Source organism: Takifugu rubripes, chromosome 2 (assembly GCF_901000725.2).
Source record: "Takifugu rubripes chromosome 2, fTakRub1.2, whole genome shotgun sequence".
Taxonomy (NCBI): Eukaryota; Metazoa; Chordata; class Actinopteri; order Tetraodontiformes; family Tetraodontidae; genus Takifugu; species Takifugu rubripes.
In genome coordinates, this window is record NC_042286.1 from 12,471,477 (window position 1) to 12,489,471 (window position 17,995).

General features: G+C 43.4%; 2 non-coding genes across 2 annotated transcripts; one reads left to right on the plus strand and one right to left on the minus strand.

The window, feature by feature from the left end:
- The first annotated feature begins 10,378 nt into the window (after positions 1-10,378).
- Positions 10,379-10,460, plus strand: trnal-aag (transfer RNA leucine (anticodon AAG)). Its single transcript has one exon. It is a non-coding gene; the product is annotated as a tRNA-Leu (tRNA).
- Positions 10,461-17,433: 6,973 nt separating this feature from the next.
- trnal-aag (transfer RNA leucine (anticodon AAG)) lies at positions 17,434-17,515 on the minus strand. The gene has a single exon. It is a non-coding gene; the product is annotated as a tRNA-Leu (tRNA).
- Between the last annotated feature and the right edge of the window lie 480 nt (positions 17,516-17,995).

The window sequence follows — 17,995 nt, forward strand, 5'->3', positions numbered from 1 at the left end:
CGGAATCGAAGGCCCTCAGTTTGATGAGGTAAAAACACACAAATACAGATGGTGCACAATTTTACCACATTCGTCTCTGTATATTTATTAGTTGAGTAATTGCGAAACACACAGTCTTTACTTGCACCCATATGTGTGTCTCTCGTATTAACACAAGGTTAATTAATGTGTCTCTGGGTAACAGGGTTCTGACACAAAGATCACTCCAAACAAGTATTTGTTAACAAAAAACAATTTAAACCACAATCCTCTGTTTGCCGTGTCATTAAAAAATCTTGTACAAAGTATAATATATAATGGATTTAAGAGAAGACTAACTTGTGGGGTCAGACTAGTCCACTCCAAAAGTGCGTTACACTTCCTTTGTATGTCTGGGTGCTTTTCCTGGATAAGATTAGCACCGGCTATAGCACCACCTACTGGCAGGGAGAATTTGAATATAACCACAGAAACGTTTCAATCACTGGAGCTAAAGTCATTATTGGCAGTTTTCACCACTGGAATTAGGTGGACATGCAGTTGTTTTTGGATGAATCTGTAACCCTGTTGTAGTTGCATTAGGCTGTACGAGGTATTTGGTTTGCCCTCACGATGACCTCTTGCTTTATTAGCGCAGGGACAGATGTTAGCACGGACTTTGTATCACATGATTTATCAGAGGTGACAACATTGTTCCCAGAAGCTTCTTAAACATCCCTTTGCATCATGGCAAGCTTGTGTAATGTAGCATGACGCTACATACGACTGTGGGCACAAACAGTGCGTGTCCATAACAACACACATGCATAACTGAGGTTCTTGCTCCAGCAGATACATTGGTGCTTCATTTCTTTTGTTTAAAGGGTATTTTTGTTGCGTGCTTACCTCCGACACTGACAGGTACCACTGTCCCATGCCACAGTGCGAGACTCTTAGAGACACTTAGATTTGAATCATTCAGCTTTTTCTTTTCGTCACATTTTTATTAGACTCAGCATATATCTGCTCTTCGCTCCTCGCTCTGATGAGCCTTCTCCACAATGGAATTTCCCTTCTGTTTTTGGTATAATGTGTTTGTCAGGGATTGATGTTGGCTGACAGCTCCATGAGTCCTGTAAGAATGTTCTTATCAACAACAAAAGGTATGTCTTTTTTCCCCAAACTGGAAGTTCACCAGTCACCCAGACAAGCTCCTCCCAGTGATTCAGTGTGTTGAACTGGTGTTGACGCCATTGGACAAGGGAGTTCCTTTGTTGTGTGTATTCCCTGCAGCTGTTTTAACTCTGTTGTGCTGTTTTCCCAAAGTGAAGCCACATGTTTTCACACCTGGAACCATCTGAGCACCAATTGAAAAGTCAAATAGAGGAGAGTAGTGTGTCTTTAGTGGATTTATTAGGACAACATCAGGGCATCATCAAGGATACCCCAGAAGTCAAGTAAGATACCCTCACACTGCTGTTATTATTGTCATTATTAGATTTAAAAATATCCCTCAGACCACCATAAATTCATGGAGTTATGAGTGATTGCATTATTATACTTAGTTTTTACTCATGACTACGAGCTAGCATATCCAGTTTGATAACAGACCACTTCAAAAGGTGATTTCAAATCCAGCCCTCATCTGTGAATGTGGTGCTTTAACCTGCATTTGGCAGCTAAATGCAGAATGATTACTGATTCAGTTCCAGCAGTGCTGCTTCAGAAGTGTTAACATACTCAGCAACTGTTTGCAGTCACTTTAAATGCCTTTAATTACCTCTGCCTAGAGAGGAGGTTGTGTGACAGTTGGCGTTTGTTTGTTAGAAAATGATCTTGAAATGTTGCGAGTAGGTTTTAATAAAATACACGGGAAATTTTGGTAATAGTCCACCTTGTGGGCTCTGAGTTGTTTCAGTAGTTATTACACTGCAATAGTGCAGTCTGTCTTGATATTATCTGTTTATAACACCACCTCTCCTTTAATGTCCTTCCTGATCAAGAGGGGCAATTGGATATATGGTCTCATGAAAATCGCTCCCACTTGCATGCGTTCTTGTGCTTGAATGCATCATATTAGCTGACTGAGGGGGCTGTTTTGGACTAGATATTAGTGGGGGAGAGGTTGCTGGAAATTACCCAGAATTATCTGGGTAAGCCTTTCCTGTTTGTGAGCTTTAGCTGCTTCATTAGAAACAAGATACTTTTGTTCTCTCTCTTTTAAACACACACACACACACACACACACACACACACACACACACACACACACACACACACACACACACCTACAATGGTTCCTTCCTTCTTTATGTAATTGCTTCCTTCTTTAATTCATTGTCCTTTTCCCCTTTCATCCTTTCCTTCCAGCTTTATTCCCTCATGCTGTGTTTAATCTCTAATTAAACTTAAAACACAGAGGAGCCTGGTCAGCTTGAATGCACCATCAAATGTGGAAATAATTTCCAATAATTTTAATGTTGTTACCTATAAGCCATGCCCTCTGCAGAGCTGCAGATGCTGCTGTCTGTGTGGCTGGAGTGTCGTCCAACTACGTTCAGACACTTTCAGCCCTGGTATTATCATCAGTCCTCGGTGTTCTGATTTGAAGTGGCAGCTCTGAGTGCAGGTAAAAATGATGCTGGCTGCCCAGATAACTGTGGACATGCTGTTGCCAAGAAAGTTGTTCATTGGGCTGTTTAAACCCTCTGGATAAGAAAATACTACACAGCAAAACCTGTCTGCAGTGCTTTTTTAAACAAAAGACAACTTTCTAGTTTTAAAAAAACCCTTTGAGTTTATTATTGCAAAGCTTTTGCGTGACTGACCTCAAAACACAATTGAGATGCGGAAGTCTTTATTTCATGTCCCAGAAAAGCTGAATTGTGCAGAAGTGTTCTGTTGTTAATAGTGCAGGAGGCATATAAAATAACCACAACGTATGTTCGGTGTAACATGGATGGAGGTATAATGAGTTCTGGATGAGAGTTCAACAAAATGAGTGTTACCCTTTTGGGATGGACCACCTTCAATTCTATGGCATAAATAATAATTAGTTTCAAATAAATTTCCATACAGAAGTAGCAGCAAACTCCACAGTATCAAGTAGTTAATAATTTCTTAAAATATTTGGAAATAGCAATTGTTAATGTGTCCTAAAATAATACTACTAATAAAAAAAGTTGTTCCCATATTATATTACAGTATTTACTGGCTACTGTGATGCATGAATTAAAGGCCAGACCCACATTGCCGGTCGAAGCTGCAAATGTAGCTGAAGCAGTAATTAGTCATCATTAGTATATGTAGATTAGGTCTAAATTGCTAGTTGTGCTGAATGTAGAGCTGAAAAGAAGCACATAAGGTCGGTGTTTATGTATGTGCACCTGGGCGGGAGGCAGGACTAGTGCACAGAGAACATTTTAACTTCACATAGAAAGAGCTCTATACGATACAAATGTAGCATATTTATAAAACATCATGGAAAACCTCATTAAAAGTAAACCTTTCCCCTGTATATCTGCTTTATCCAGTCCGAAATATTCCATAAAATGGATAAAAAAAGTCTCCCACTGTCTCATTATAATGACCATGCTCGCACACAATACCCACAATGCAGCTGAGGCTAATCAAAACATTTATCACTCATTGCCACAGTTCCACACACTCATGGGATCTCATTATTAGTTTTTAGGGATCAAAACTCAAAAATGTAAAGCATTAAAGTGTTACCTGCGATGCTATTAAAAGTTATCCTCGTCAAACCTGCCCTGAGTTTAACTTCGCATCAAGCCAAACTTTTGCAAAAGCAAAACCTCAGATGTAGTTTCAGACGCGAAGGGGCGGACAAAGACAGCGACAGAGATGGGAAATAAAAGTGACAATAAGAGGGTAGAGACTGACACAGATACATCTTTAGCTTGGACAGCCTGCACTCCGTTTGACTTGTCTCCTCCATCCTGAACGTGTTTCCCTCTCGTTTTCTCCCAAGTGCTGACAAGTGGAAACAAAGGAGAGACAGACAATGACAGCAGCACAGCGGGACTCTGGATATGAAACCTTCCTCTGTCTGAACAGGGATCCTTCATTTGCAGGGGTGCCACTAACTCCAAACGTTCCAGCTCTAAATGCTGCCCTGACTACTTGACTCTACAGAACACTTTGTGTTGACCTTTGGATAGAGGTCAAGTTAAATATTTTCTTGCCATTCTTGATGTAATGTTCTGGCCCTGGCTTGGTTGGGAGTCTCAGGGCTTCACTGAGCTGATAACCCTGCAGGAATCTACTTAGATTTTCCCCCCGCCTGTGTTAGAATGTTCTTTAATGTGGACCCAAAGGCAAGATAGCCAGATCAGCAGCAGTTCAGAATTCCTTGAAGTTCTGTCATCGACTAGGTAAAGCGGAGTGAGGAGCCAGCAGGAGAGAGCGTGATCCGAGGGAAGTGGCCTGACTGAGGGGTTCAGACCAGGGATTTATACAATTCCTGATGAGCTGATGAAACACAGGGAGGCAGCAGAGGGTCCACCCAACGCCAAGGGGAACGTGAGAGCGGTACCAAGTTATCCTAAAGGCCCAGGATATCCAAAGCCAGACTCTGTTTAACGATTATTTCTGACTCGAAATTCATAAATGAAGGCTGTGTTATTTAATTTCTATTGTTAGTTTTGCTAAGTACAACCTTGCGGGAAATAAAAATAAAACTGACTTGTTTATAAAAGCGACTCTGAACTTCACACCGAGAAAGTATTTACATGTTTGTTTGTTTTTTTACAGACCTGTATGAATTAGAGATGAAATGTTGTCCTGTCAGGTCATGGGTCAGGCACATTTGTACAATCAGAGAAATAAAATACCAGCTCGGGCTTTTTTCTGGGCAAAGAGGGCCAAAGATTTTCCCGACATTATTGTGGAACACGATACGCTTAAAAACAAACCGCACTTTACAAAAGTTGTCTTTCTGTCTCTGCTTTGCTCCGGTCATGAAGTCGGAGCGATTCTCCTCCACTTAGACACATAATAACTAACAGTGTTGCCTCGTAGCGGCAGCAGTTCAGTGGCCTTTCTGTGATACTACACTCTCCTCGAGGGGCTCTAAAAAAATGCCTTTTCTAAGCTGCTCAACATTTGAAACAGCAAAGGGGAACTTTTGAGAATGATGGATTTGACCTGGCTCAATGGGATCAGCATGGGGTGCAGAGGCAGAGGTCCTGGTACCAGTATATGAGCTGTCATCGCCACTAAGGTCAGGTTACCTCTAACCCTGAGTGAAACTATCCGGATCACACCACTGCCACAGCTTAGATGAATGTTTGTAGACTAGATTTGCCAGTTTTTGGCCTAAACAGCTGCTGATCATAGCAAACGTATCTGAATGGGTGCAGGGGGAAGTCTCATGTGTCAGTCTAAAAGGAAACGTTGAGGGCGGTGATGATGTCATTATGGTTTTAACCTTGACACAATCTTCCCATTCAGACCTTTCCAATATGTAATTAGTGTGTTGTAATACACTTTGCTTTTGTTAACTCATACAATTTTCCGCCCTGGGCTGCGCTGTAGATGCCTTTCACTCCAACACTCATAAAGATTTGAGAACAATGACTGATGTGAAGACTGAGAACCTTCACTGACACTAATCAAGATAGGCTGCACACAGACTCAAGAAAATAAGAGAATTTCTCCCCCCACCACATGTCGTCTCCTGTAATGTTTCCAACGCGCGTCAATTGAAGCAGACAGCATTTTGCTGACTGTTCATGACCTTTGCATCACTGCACCAGTGGATAAACAGCCAAGTCAGGTGGAAAAGGGTAAGGACAGGCAGAGAAGGAAAGAGGAGAGGAAGGTCTGCCTGGAAGCTGTAGAGGATCCAGGACCGACGTGATGCCGTGAATGAGACACAAGGTTGGTGAAAGGACAGAAACGGCGGAGACTCCGATGAATTGTGAAAGACAACGGGACACTGAGAACTAATAAATAACGCTTAAATGAGATTTCAATGGCAGGCGTTGAGCGAAAGGCTCAAGGATGTGGGAGGCAAGGACTAAGGGACGGAAGGCGGATAGAAATAGAGATGGGCATGAAGGGAGTAATAGAGTGGGAGAAATATGGAAAACAGCGATGAAGGTCCAATGGAGCGCTGTGGGGGTGGAAGGAGAGAAGAGGGGATATAAGGGGAAGCAATGCATAGGAAAAGAGATTCTTGGCTGGCACCGTCAGATGTCATCTGCTGTGGGGGTACGTCTCAGGTGGTGACTCATCCTGACAGAGTGAAAGAAGTGGGAATAGCTGCAACCTTCGGCCCCAATAAAGGCTGTCAGTCACCTCAGAAATTATTGATGAGGTGAAAGATTGTAAAAGATGAGCTGTGATGACTAACGGCTACAGTTTTGGGGCCTTAACTCCCCAATAAGAAAATAAAATGAATGTTTTCTTTACACGGCGATGCTTCACAATGCCTCAGTGGGATACAGGCTTATTTATTCAGGGTCAAAAACGGCTTCACTCAAGGAGAGACTAAATCTCATGTGCTGCTTTTATTGATAACAGCAGAACTCTTGGGTTTATCATTTGTATCAAATTTTCTGCCAACGTCATTTAACTTAAGGCTGGAAATGCGGATCACACCGTTAACTTTACAGTTCAGCGCAGGAATCGAAGAGGCTGGAATGCACTGGCCTCCGCCGCAGAGCGTACAACCCCCCCACCTTTACCCTTACATGCATGTGCAGACCACCTCACCTGCAGATCAGGGCAGGGTCTTTGTCACTTCTTCTCTGACCTGCTGCCTGAACCTAATGACCACCCTTTTTGACAACTCAAAAAGACCCACAAATGTTGACACCTACTCTATGTGGGACCCACACATGCAGTATTTGTGCAGAGCAGTCTTACCCGCCTGTCTGGTGGCCCATCAGGAGCTGTTGCATCTCGTGCAGACCCCCAAAAAGAGTCTTTTAAGATGGCTTGGTAACAAGGAAAAAAACTAACAAGCAAAGTGAGCAGGCAAAGTCCAGATGAGGGCTGGCAGGCTGAGGGGACGAGGCCGAGCTTGGCAAGCTAGGCTCCTGGCAAAAACAAAAACAAAAAAAGAAAGCCCCCCCAAAACACAGAAGTGAGTATACAGTGAGTATGGGAGGGGGAGATGGTTAAATACTGACCTTGATAAGATGTTGGGGAGCAGGTGGAGCAGCAGAGGAGTGGACAGGAAGACAGAACACGGAGGGTAGGAAAACACCAGAACACATAGGAAAATAAACCAACCCACCACATCCTGTAGGAGCTCCAGGTCTCCAAACCTGATTACTCTATTTACATCAGCTGCTGGTTGACTCTCCTTCATGTCTGCAGAGACGAGTCAATCGAGCAGTTTCAGACATTAAACGGAGCAATGTAACGCCTCATAATCGTGTCAACAGTAGCCACTCCACAGGCTACTGGATAAGTAAAAATACAGTTCGTCAACTTCAAAAAGAAAGACGTCCATGAACCAAACCTGCATACATTTAACGACGAAGCCCTAGTCCCTAGATGGGAAATTATTGGTTTTACTCTGTGTTCATCACAAACAACCATCAAGGGTGAACATATGTGTGTATGTGTATGTGTGTATATCTGTGTGTGTGGACACAGTCAGAGCAGCAGATGCTCACAGCATATAGGGGTTCTTTGCTCAAGGGCACCTTGGCAGTTTACACAAAAACAGCCCCTCTCCTGTAACCAGTAGAATGTTTTTGGTGGGACTGGAACCACAAAGGTTCTGGCCCGGTCCTCCACAAACACATAACCTAGATATGTTATTACTAAATCTGTTGTTAAGAGTCGATTGTTAGTAAGTTCCGATAAGTTTGAGTTTGCTGCTTCACGTTGCATTGATATTTGGGCATTGACCTTGTCCTCGACTTTACTCATGTTAAATATTAAGTTGCCATTTTGGGGCCAGCAGCTCGTTGCTACGTCACTGGGAATGTTTCAAATTCCTTTTGTTTAAATACTGGTTTACACAGTGGGCCAGTGCTACTTTTTGCCCGTCACGTTGTTCCTCGGAGGCTGAATATAATAATTCACTTTGCTGGATCTGTTTTTTTTTTGTTTTTGAATGCCTTTCCTTCCCAGTTGGGCGGATTGAAGCCTCCCAGAACAAGTCTTGCAGGAAGCGAGTGCAGCGCTGCCGTGGCGTAGCGCACAAATTCAATAAAGTGACATTTTGCACTTTCAGCACAGGCAGAGAGTGTATTTGCTGTCTTATATCAGGCTTCATCTTGACTTTATTAAATGTCCATCCGTCAGGATCAGGAATTCTCTGCCAGGTCGTGCTCATTCCTGGGGGCAATTTAGAGTCCCCAAACAGCCGAATGTACGATAGAGTAACCTCGCTAATACGAAGCGATTTTAATATGCAGTTGTGAATTAAATAGCACTTATTATGGGCTGTACAGTGAAAATTCAGAGTCACCGTAATGGACTATTCTAAATGATTTTCAATGAACCATTTTAAAATAATTACACATTTGTATAAAGGCCCAATGTTGTGCTGCTTAAACCCATCTACAATAATAAAAAAATATTCAAGCCTTTATTGACTTGTTTATTTGCCATCTCTTAAAATCGCACCATTATGGAGGCACCATGTACCTGATATATGCTCATGGCAGCTTTATATTTCCAGATCATTTTTACACGCAATTATCGCTGAGAGAGGGTGAGAGAGATCAGCCTGGATCAGAACCGAGGGGTGAGGAACATCCTATCTTACCTTCAAACCTGTGCTGGAAATTTTTTGCCAGCTCGTAAATGGCTTAACCATTTTTCAACGGGACTTTACTTGACTTTTTAAGACATGCTGCTGACAGTTTGTGTTATTGACTTTGAGGACCAAGAAAAAAGCCTGCAATGAGCCTGCAATTTAATGGAAGGAAAAGTCCAACTGTATCTTCCAAGTAATGATTAAAACAGGTTCTGCAGGTACACACAACCTTGCAGCCCCACAGTCCACTGACCTTTTCACCATATTCACGCCTGTGGAGCCATATTGTGAGTGAGGCTGGGCCCTGTAGTATTCCTCTGGGTCAGTGTGTGCTTTCACAGCTTCTTCTCCAAGGTGTTGTCAATGCTGCAACAGTGGGAAATGTCAGACTTGATGGAGGTAAACATCTTTGAAAGGAGTTGGGATCTTTAGAGCTAAATGTCATGCTGCCGTTTTAACCAACCTGTACTGACTGAAAATACAAAAAAAAACAACCCACAAAACAGCTGAGGGGCCATTTAGACGCTTTGTTAAAGTTACTATAAGTGGATGCGATCAAAATGAGGGTCTGGACGAATATCAGAAGCACAACGGAATCAAGAAGGGATTAGAAACACCTGACCAGACATGAGTTTGCTCATTAGTGCTCAGGCTGTCATCAGTGGCCACAACATGCTGGTAGCTTGACCAGTAGCGGGACACAGGTGCAGACAGGGCTGCTGATAATTCTCCAAATTGTGATTAGGTTGACCAAACGCTCTTTTCATGGCTTCAGTGAGCCTGACTCAGGTAGGTGGACGTCTCCCGAGCACTGTGGTTTAAACCTCGTCTGTCCCTGCTGAAAAGATTTTTTCATAAAACAGCATAGAGCCATAATAATAATGACATAAATAAATGAGTCGAGTGCCTGTTGCAACGGGATTATCCATCAACTTCCTCCTGCTGGCATCACTTCTCTGGGGTCTGAGGGGGCACTCTGGTTTTCAGACCAAAACCATTGATGCTGACAAACCATTTTAAGCTGGAGTAAACATTCATTATTCATTCGGCTGACAAGTGTCACTGTTTCCACAATGAGCTGTCAGCCACGCAATGCTTGAAGCCCAAATAATTCATCACTCCCAAGATGCTTTTCTTTCTATGCTTTTGCTCTTCTGGCTGGAAGTTTTAGATTTAGAACCTGCTAATTTAGAACTACACAAGTTTTAAGAAGCCGTCTTCAAATAAAGTCATTGAACAGGTGTTTGTCCTGTCGTTTACAGTGTTAAAACATCTGCTGTCAAAATGAACACATCCAGGCCATTCAACCAGCTGTCACGGTCCACCTTTTTCCTACGCCCCAAGAACCACTTATCCCATTATCTCAGCAAAGTCAGTACCCTGGGGTGTTACCATGACAACATTAATCAGACATGCACCCTGTGATTAGTGCTGGATGACTAATGAAGGCAGGAGTGCGAATGCACTTGTACTGAAGTCATGTGAAGTAAAAAGCCAGGAATGTTCAACGGAACAAATCCACTGAGACGCTCAGCTGTACCAGAACCAGCAGCATCCAGAGCTCAAGCCAATAAAGAGTTGCACTTTAATGCAATTATCACATTTAGTGAGGAGCTCAAATTACACCTAATTTTCTGAAGAACGTTTGATGTTGAATTAGTAAAATGCTCACCTGTAGGTAGCGTGGCCGAGAGGTCCAAGGCGCTGGATTAAGGCTCCAGTCTCTTCGGGGGCGTGGGTTCAAATCCCACCGCTGCCATTTTGGCAGCAGAATTTAGAGAGTTTAAAGCTCCAGCTCCTGGTGCCACACCGAAAAAATTCTTGGTTGAGTTTCCATGTTGTTGTGTGTCTCACCTGGGCACGTCGGCAGCTCCAGCCGTCCTTCCATTCACGTGTGTTCCTGTTTATGTCCTCTCCACAAAAGAGTTGGGCAAACATTTGAAGTTGAAAGCTAAAATCCTGCTGCCACAGATGAACGCCACATTCATCGCCTCTCTGTTGGAGGTGTCGAACACTCAAAAGATGCAAACTCTTTAAATGTGTTTGCTCTCCAGTACATTTGCTAGATATCCCATGACCAGGACCATGTTTTTTTTTTAATCCAAATCATTTAAAACCATTTTAACAAAGTGTTTATGGAAATGCAGCAATAGATTTGGGGCAGAAAGCAGATGGTTGAACCAATCTTCCCACTGAGACACAGAACATCAGTGGGCGAGGCATTTCAGGCTCTGCACCCCTGTGTGGAGCTTAGCTTCCAGCTGTTGTTTGGAAAAATAGTAGCAGAATGCTTTAAATTCATCTAAATGTAGTAAAACTTATAGGACAGCAGAACATGATTGTTGTTACTGAAGTGTGACGTCATTGTTTTCACCATGCTGGTGAAGTTAGCGGCGGGCTGTAATGGTCTTTTGCTTATAATATTGAAGAATAAAAGCATTTTTATGGATTCTTGTTAACCTAATTAAACTAATCTTCCCTTTTACGCAAGGTGCGCTCATTAAACTATTGTTGCTGCTTCTTCAGGAGAATGTTTTCTAACCCTACTTCCATCCCATTTTAATGCATCCCCATGAAACCATTTTCTTCTGTCGGCGGCCCTACTGGGGCCTCTGTGGCCCCCATCGAGTGCGGAGGAAGGAAGAGCCGTGAACAGAGCAACCCCAAAACATAACCCCAGATTCCTTGAGTGAGGGCAATGGCGACCGTATAAACCCACAACGTTAGAACTGCAGAATCAATAATAACACAACATAAATTATTAATGTGCATCTTCATCGGGTACCTAAGTGAAGCTGAAGACACGCCTCCTTTGATTCCAATACAGTAAAACACATCACGTTGTTAAAGCCTGCTCTGTTTTCTTGGTTTTGGCTCGCGTGAAAGCTCATTTCTCTGTTGCCGGTCTTTGTTTTTGGGACCCATGGAGCAAATCAATAAACTGTGCTCTTTGTTTTCTGCGATTCAACGTCCCCTTGAGGATGAAGTAAAGGGGATGAATAAAGTTCCCAGCACAGCCTTCACATACTGGCCGACTCACAATGTCCACTCCTGTCCACTGGTTAACTAAGAGGGGTAATTTAAGGAGGATAAGTGTTGGATTGCAGTACCTCTCGTGTGTCACTGCCAATCCGCGTGTTCTTTAAATGAAGACTTCCAGTAAACAAATGTCAATTTCAAAATGTATTTAGCAAACAGATGTATTTTGCAAACAGATGTATTTAGCAAACAGATGTATTTAGCAAACAGATGTATTTAGCAAACAGAATCAATTCAAGATACAAATATTACAGAGCTCCGGACCAGTTCATAACCCTAGCAACAACAAAGTCAATTGTCAGGGCATGAAGTCTGACGACCTAACTATCCCTTGGCCCAGTTTATATAGAAAGACATATATAATTATTGATGCTAATTCAGTCCAATCCAGTCCTTCTTCTTGGGTGACTTCATCTTCTTCTTCCTGCCTCATTTGGTGTTGGTGCAGTCCTTCTCCATTGTCTTCTCAGATGGCCAGGTCAGAGGTCTTATTCCTGTTCAGGAACTTATCAATCACCAGTAAATTATGCTGTCATATTTTACGATGAGGGTCTACCATTTCCTGTCTGCCTGGCTCCAACTGTCTAAGCAGTATTCATGTCAAAGAAGGGTCAACTGACTTGCTTATGTATATTCCTACTAAAGATTATATAGTATTCCTAACTTCTAAACTAACTGTAACATAAACAAAAACATATAGTATAACACATGCTAATAAGATAAAAGATGCTAACAAGATAAACTAATTCTCTTCATAAGTAAAACCAGACTCTTCCTGTTTTGCTCTTGGCCGGCACAGAAAGACAAATTCAAAATCAAAGCAGCTCTCGTGTGACGCTCACGTGCAGGTGAGGACTTATGGTTGGACCAGTGTGCAGCTTCAGCCCAGTCTCACGCTGGACAGGTCAGATTGGAACACTTGTCAGCGACATGTCACGTACCCAATCGGTGTCAGCGATGGTCTAATCACACTCTGTTCTGCTCTCCTCATTTCTCCTGGTTTGAGTCGATCGAAGTGGGGGGGGGGGGGGGCTGTTGCCTCGCCGGCGAACAGGAGCAGGGGGGGGGGGCGAACAGGAGCAGGCTCTATTTCAGCCGCTTAGATTGAATCAAGCCTCGACTCTTCACTAACACTGGGTCCACAACCCGCCAGCCTCCCTTTCAGGAGAGAGAAAAGAGAGCGAGAGGGAGCGAGAGAGCAGTCTTGCCGGCCAATCTGTGGGTTCCATTTCACGACTGCAGATTAAACTGCTGCACTCTGACCTTTTTAACAGCCTTTATTGAGTTTAGCATAGCTCACAAGGGACCTGCTCGGTTCAATAGTCCTTATTTTATCAACAGAAAATAATAGAAGTCTGACCAGCCAAGAAAATTCACCTACAAACATATATATATATACATGACCAAACCTGTGCGCATAGAAATAATACTAATTAACACACACTTGATGATTCTATTTAACTTTGATAAATCCCAAATGCAGCTGCGGTGTTTTGTTTTAGTGTGTTATTACAAGTCGTTAAAAAATTTCCCCAATTTTTTTTTTTTTTTTTTTTTTTTACAAATTTTCCTTGAAAAAAGAAAGAGGCGTTGAAAGAGGAGCACAAATAAAACATACTCATCTGCATAATTACTCCTCTTTTTTAAGAGCTGGGTCATTTTTGCATGTCCTGGTTGATGACCAGCGCCTCTTCGTCTTCATCGGGACCTTTGAATCAATTGAAGAACTTGGAATGGAGGCAATCAAAGTGTATTTGAGCATCCATCAAGTATGCAAACATGGGAAATGATTTGATTAGGATGGAAATAATATAGCAGAGGGAGACAGAGAGAGACGGAGAGAAAGAAAGAGAAATAGACTGGGGGGGGAATTCTGTGTGTAAGTGTGTATTTGCAGGAATTACACTGTGTGTGTGTGTGTGTTGGTTTTTGTGTGCTTTAAAGGTCAAGCTGGGGTTTAATGAAAGGTCGAACCTCTGGATCAATCCATTTGGTCCACAAAGCCAGCTCCAGCCATAAGCTTCCTGACTGTGCTTGCACCTGTGTGTGCGCCTATGTGTGTGTGTGTGTGTGGGGGGGGGGCAGGTCTGAAACCAGCCGCCAGAGTAGGAGAGCAGAAATAAATCAGCTGTTTTCTAATTTGAAGGGATCCCTGTCGACAGGCTTTTGTGTGAAGAGCGGCGCCACACGAAGTGTTCAGCCTCTCCAGGTCTTAATGGCAGCCAGGCCGACTTATAGTCTTTTAAGGTTGCTGGCTTCTTTGATCAGATGTTAAAGCACAGCAGAAAAATGTCATTGGCGGGATTAGAAGGTTGAAAGCAATGACATCTTTGTTCAGGTAGAGGTTCTTTCAAGCGCTGCGTTCAGCACCAACAGAGCAGCTTATTTTTCTCCTTTTTCTTTCGATCCAAATATTTGGTGAGAAAACCAGAAACCCAACTGGAAGAAGGCAGAATCCATCTGCCTAGAGGAGCAAACCCACCTTGTGTTGCCACAGAAACCATCCATCTCCTCTATATGTAACATTTTACCCCCTTTCATCAGCAGATTTTAAGGGTTTGGCTCACCTTTCTGGTTAACACACAGGATTCAAACACGATTTTAGCTGAACCATTGACACCAAGACACATTTGTGGACCGACACGTCTTCATATTTCCATATGTTGCTTTCAAAATATAGAAAAATAATTTCGCAGCCATCACATAAGAACATATAACATGATGTTCATGGCTTAGGGGCTGTTGGTATTTTACTGTGTGGCCGCCACAGTACTGTAAACTCTACTCTCTCCTCTTACAGCCAACTATTTTGAGCTATGAGCAAGTTTATTTTCTTAGAATTAACGCCTTCTTCCAGGAGGGTGAGAAGAGCATACGTGATGAGGAGTTACAGAAACGTGGTAAACAGAGACAGCAAGGTGATAATAAGTGTGAATGTTGCACCATGGGGATGATTCTAATTAGAATTCCACCGCGCGCGTGTGTGTGTGTGTGTGTGTGTGGGTGTGTGACTGTGTCTGTCCCCACACCGTTTGTTCCAACTACTGTTTCAGGCCTTGAACTCATCTTGCAGACCACAGCGAGAGGTCACTTTAAGAAGTTTTATTAAGAAAAAGAAAAACACAACAAGCAGGGTAGCAGCAAAATAAAAAAATAATTTCAAAAAAGGGGTCTCCTAACCCCAATAAAAGGTCTTTTTAAACACAACACTGGAGTTAGTACGTGATTTACCACCAAAGAATCAATATCGAACGGGCCGAGTTTGGGAGAGAGAGTTGGTTAAATAGTGGAGACCTTGATGAGCTGATGAGGAGCAGGTGAGGAACCATGCAGGGGTGGTAGGGGAATTAGGCCAGACACAGAACATGGAGGGCAGCCAAACACCAGGAGAAGGAAGGAAACCAGCCCAGACTCTCACATCCCAACGACGCCATGAAAGAGTCCCCAGCCCCCCCCCCCACCCACCCCTGGAAGGTTCATTTGTGCAGGGGCTGATTCATGTGATGTCCGTCACATTTAGGATGTCATTTGTTTGCTTTAATATATTAATAATATAAATAATTTAATGATAAAATATTGTGTTAAATGACATTGGTGCTCCTGTAAAGAATAAAACATGTGGAATGAGAGACAAAGAGAGAGAAAAAGAGTGACCAAAATCTGCTAATCTGCTAGTTTGATTTAATTACACTGCTAAACACCTAAAGTTTGGAACCGGGGGGTCGACAGATGGAGGTTGCAAGATGAGGAGAAATTGGAAGTAACGGAGCCTGAGCGATGGAGGGGGAGTGTGCCAAAGAGATGTGGTGGAGTAGAAGTGTGTGTGATGGATGGAGGGATGATAGGTGTGATGAAAGAGGGAAGCAGGGAAGCAGATGGATCATTATGACAATACACATGTGTGTGTGTGTCTGTGTGTGTGCTGAATACAGTAGAATGTGTAGAGCGTAGCAAGCGCGACTCTGTTTTTAGTGTATTTCTTGCTGTTTTGTTTAGTCGACAGATCAACAAGGCCTTAAAAAACCAGATGTTCCAACAGGGCACCTTTAGGAGGTTTGGTGAAACATCTGGATAAAGGGTGGGCACATCTGGCCCTGCAGAGCAAAACCAGGTATTATAGATTTGACATCATCCAAATGTCTCAAACCATCTGCCTAGAATTGCTAGCTGCTAGTCCACTTGCTCTTTTTGAGCCTATTGATGGTTTTTTAGAGCCAAACAGCAGCGAATAAACATGGTCACATTTAACACTCAGGAGTTTTTGTTATTTTTTTCGCTGGCCAAATCATTGGTTATAATAAGCGAGCTAATTATTGTGCAGTAATGATACCCACCCTGAACAACCTATTTAATGTCTTAGCATATAAAGGGGAAAAAGATCGTAAATATCAGCCAGGACTCAGCTAATGACCTAGATGGTTGTCGGTCTTCACCCTACCCTCTGCTAAACGACCACACTTTTTCACATTATAAAATTTGTAAATCCCCCCCCACCCCCCCTCAAATCTAACACCAAAATGGACCAGATATCAGCGAATGGGAAGATAGAGCCTAAAAGGATGTTCTGCTCCAGGATCACGACGAAGCTCTTCCCCACATGTTTTTAGTACCTTTGATTGAGAGAAGATACAGTTTCTCTGTCTTACTGAGTCTGCTGTCGTTCATTCACCTGCCACGTTTCCAACCCCTGACTTTATTGCCACAGGGATGTTTTAAATTCCTAAAAAGCCCTGTAGTTTATCAGATGTTTCACTCATTTGTCTCTGGCCAGACTGTCAACGTTGCCTTTTCACCCTAACTCACATTTATCCGGCTCTTCGCCGGTCCGCTGTCTCTCAACTCCACCCTCACAGAAGTGATATACCACTCTTTTTGGCGAACGTGCCCCGCAGACCTCTCTATCAGGACTGACAGTGGAAGGAGGAGATCCCCCCCAGACTACCAACCAGCTCACCTGTGGATACCAGCGCCCACTTGCTATGCAAGGCTCACTTTACCTTATCTTCTACCCGTCACACTCGGTCCGTGACCCAGGCCCGCCTGACTCGCTCAGCCGCTCTGCAAGAACTCTTATTGCAATTTCTAAACCCGTGTTTTCTTCCGCTGCCCTTTTTGTCTCAGCGGAATTTCCCGTTCTCCTCACAAACCTGCCTTTGCTGTCACTAAATGATCTGGAGGTCTGTATACCCGCATATAGCTCTTCCCTCTGAGAAGCCGCAAGGACATGAGTGCACTCGCATTCCTGCAGGTGCAGCAAAATGACATTGTCGCCTTCCGCAGGACTCAACCGCCGGTGTGAAAAATCGCTTCCTTCCTGGAACACTCCTTATCCCTCCCCGAGAAAAGCCCGCAGGTCTCTTGACCCTGATCGTCCTCCTGTCATGTGCAAAAAAATAACAATCTCTTTCCACCCGTTCCTTCTGGTTCTTGGTTTTGCAGTTGGCCGCCCAGCTTCCGTTCAGCCGTGGAAAGAAAAAATCCATCATGTATAACAGTAGATTAAAAGTTCTGTCGATATTCAGATGAGAGAGAGGACGAGAGGCAACAAAGACATGTGTGATCAGGCTTGTAATCCCAAAAGGGAGGCACAGCAGCAAATCTCTACCTCTTCAATGGAAGCTTTTAACCTGCAACTGGGATTGAAACCAGGAAGAGACAGAAAGAGGCTGTTTGCTGCCTCTCAAAGCTCCTTATGGCAGTGGTGGGATTCGAACCCACGCCCCCATAGAGACTGGAGCCTTAATCCAGCGCCTTAGACCTCTCGGCCACACTACCACAAGAAACAAATCAAATCACAGGTCAGATAGATAGATAGATAGATAGATAGATTAGATAGATAGATAGATAGATAGATAGATAGATAGATAGATAGATAGATAGATAGATAGATAGATAGATAGATAGATAGATAGATAGATAGATAGATAGATAGATAGATAGATAGATAGATAGATAGATAGATAGATAGATAGATAGATAGGCAGGCAAATGAGCACAGCAGCATGAGGAAAGGAGAAAAGCCTTCTCCAATCAACAGATAGGGGGCAGTGTCACTCTGAACCAAGCAGGAGGAGAGAGGGAGAGAGCAATCAGGAAAGGTGGGAGGCAGACAGAGGGATGGATGGATGATGTGAGACACAGGAGGGGCAGAGAGGAGCGGGTTACATTACACTGGCAGGAGGGAACACAAAGTCCGGCTCCATTTCAGCGCTGCGTTGGCATGCTGCTGCGCGCTCGGTTGTTTTCTTGTGGACA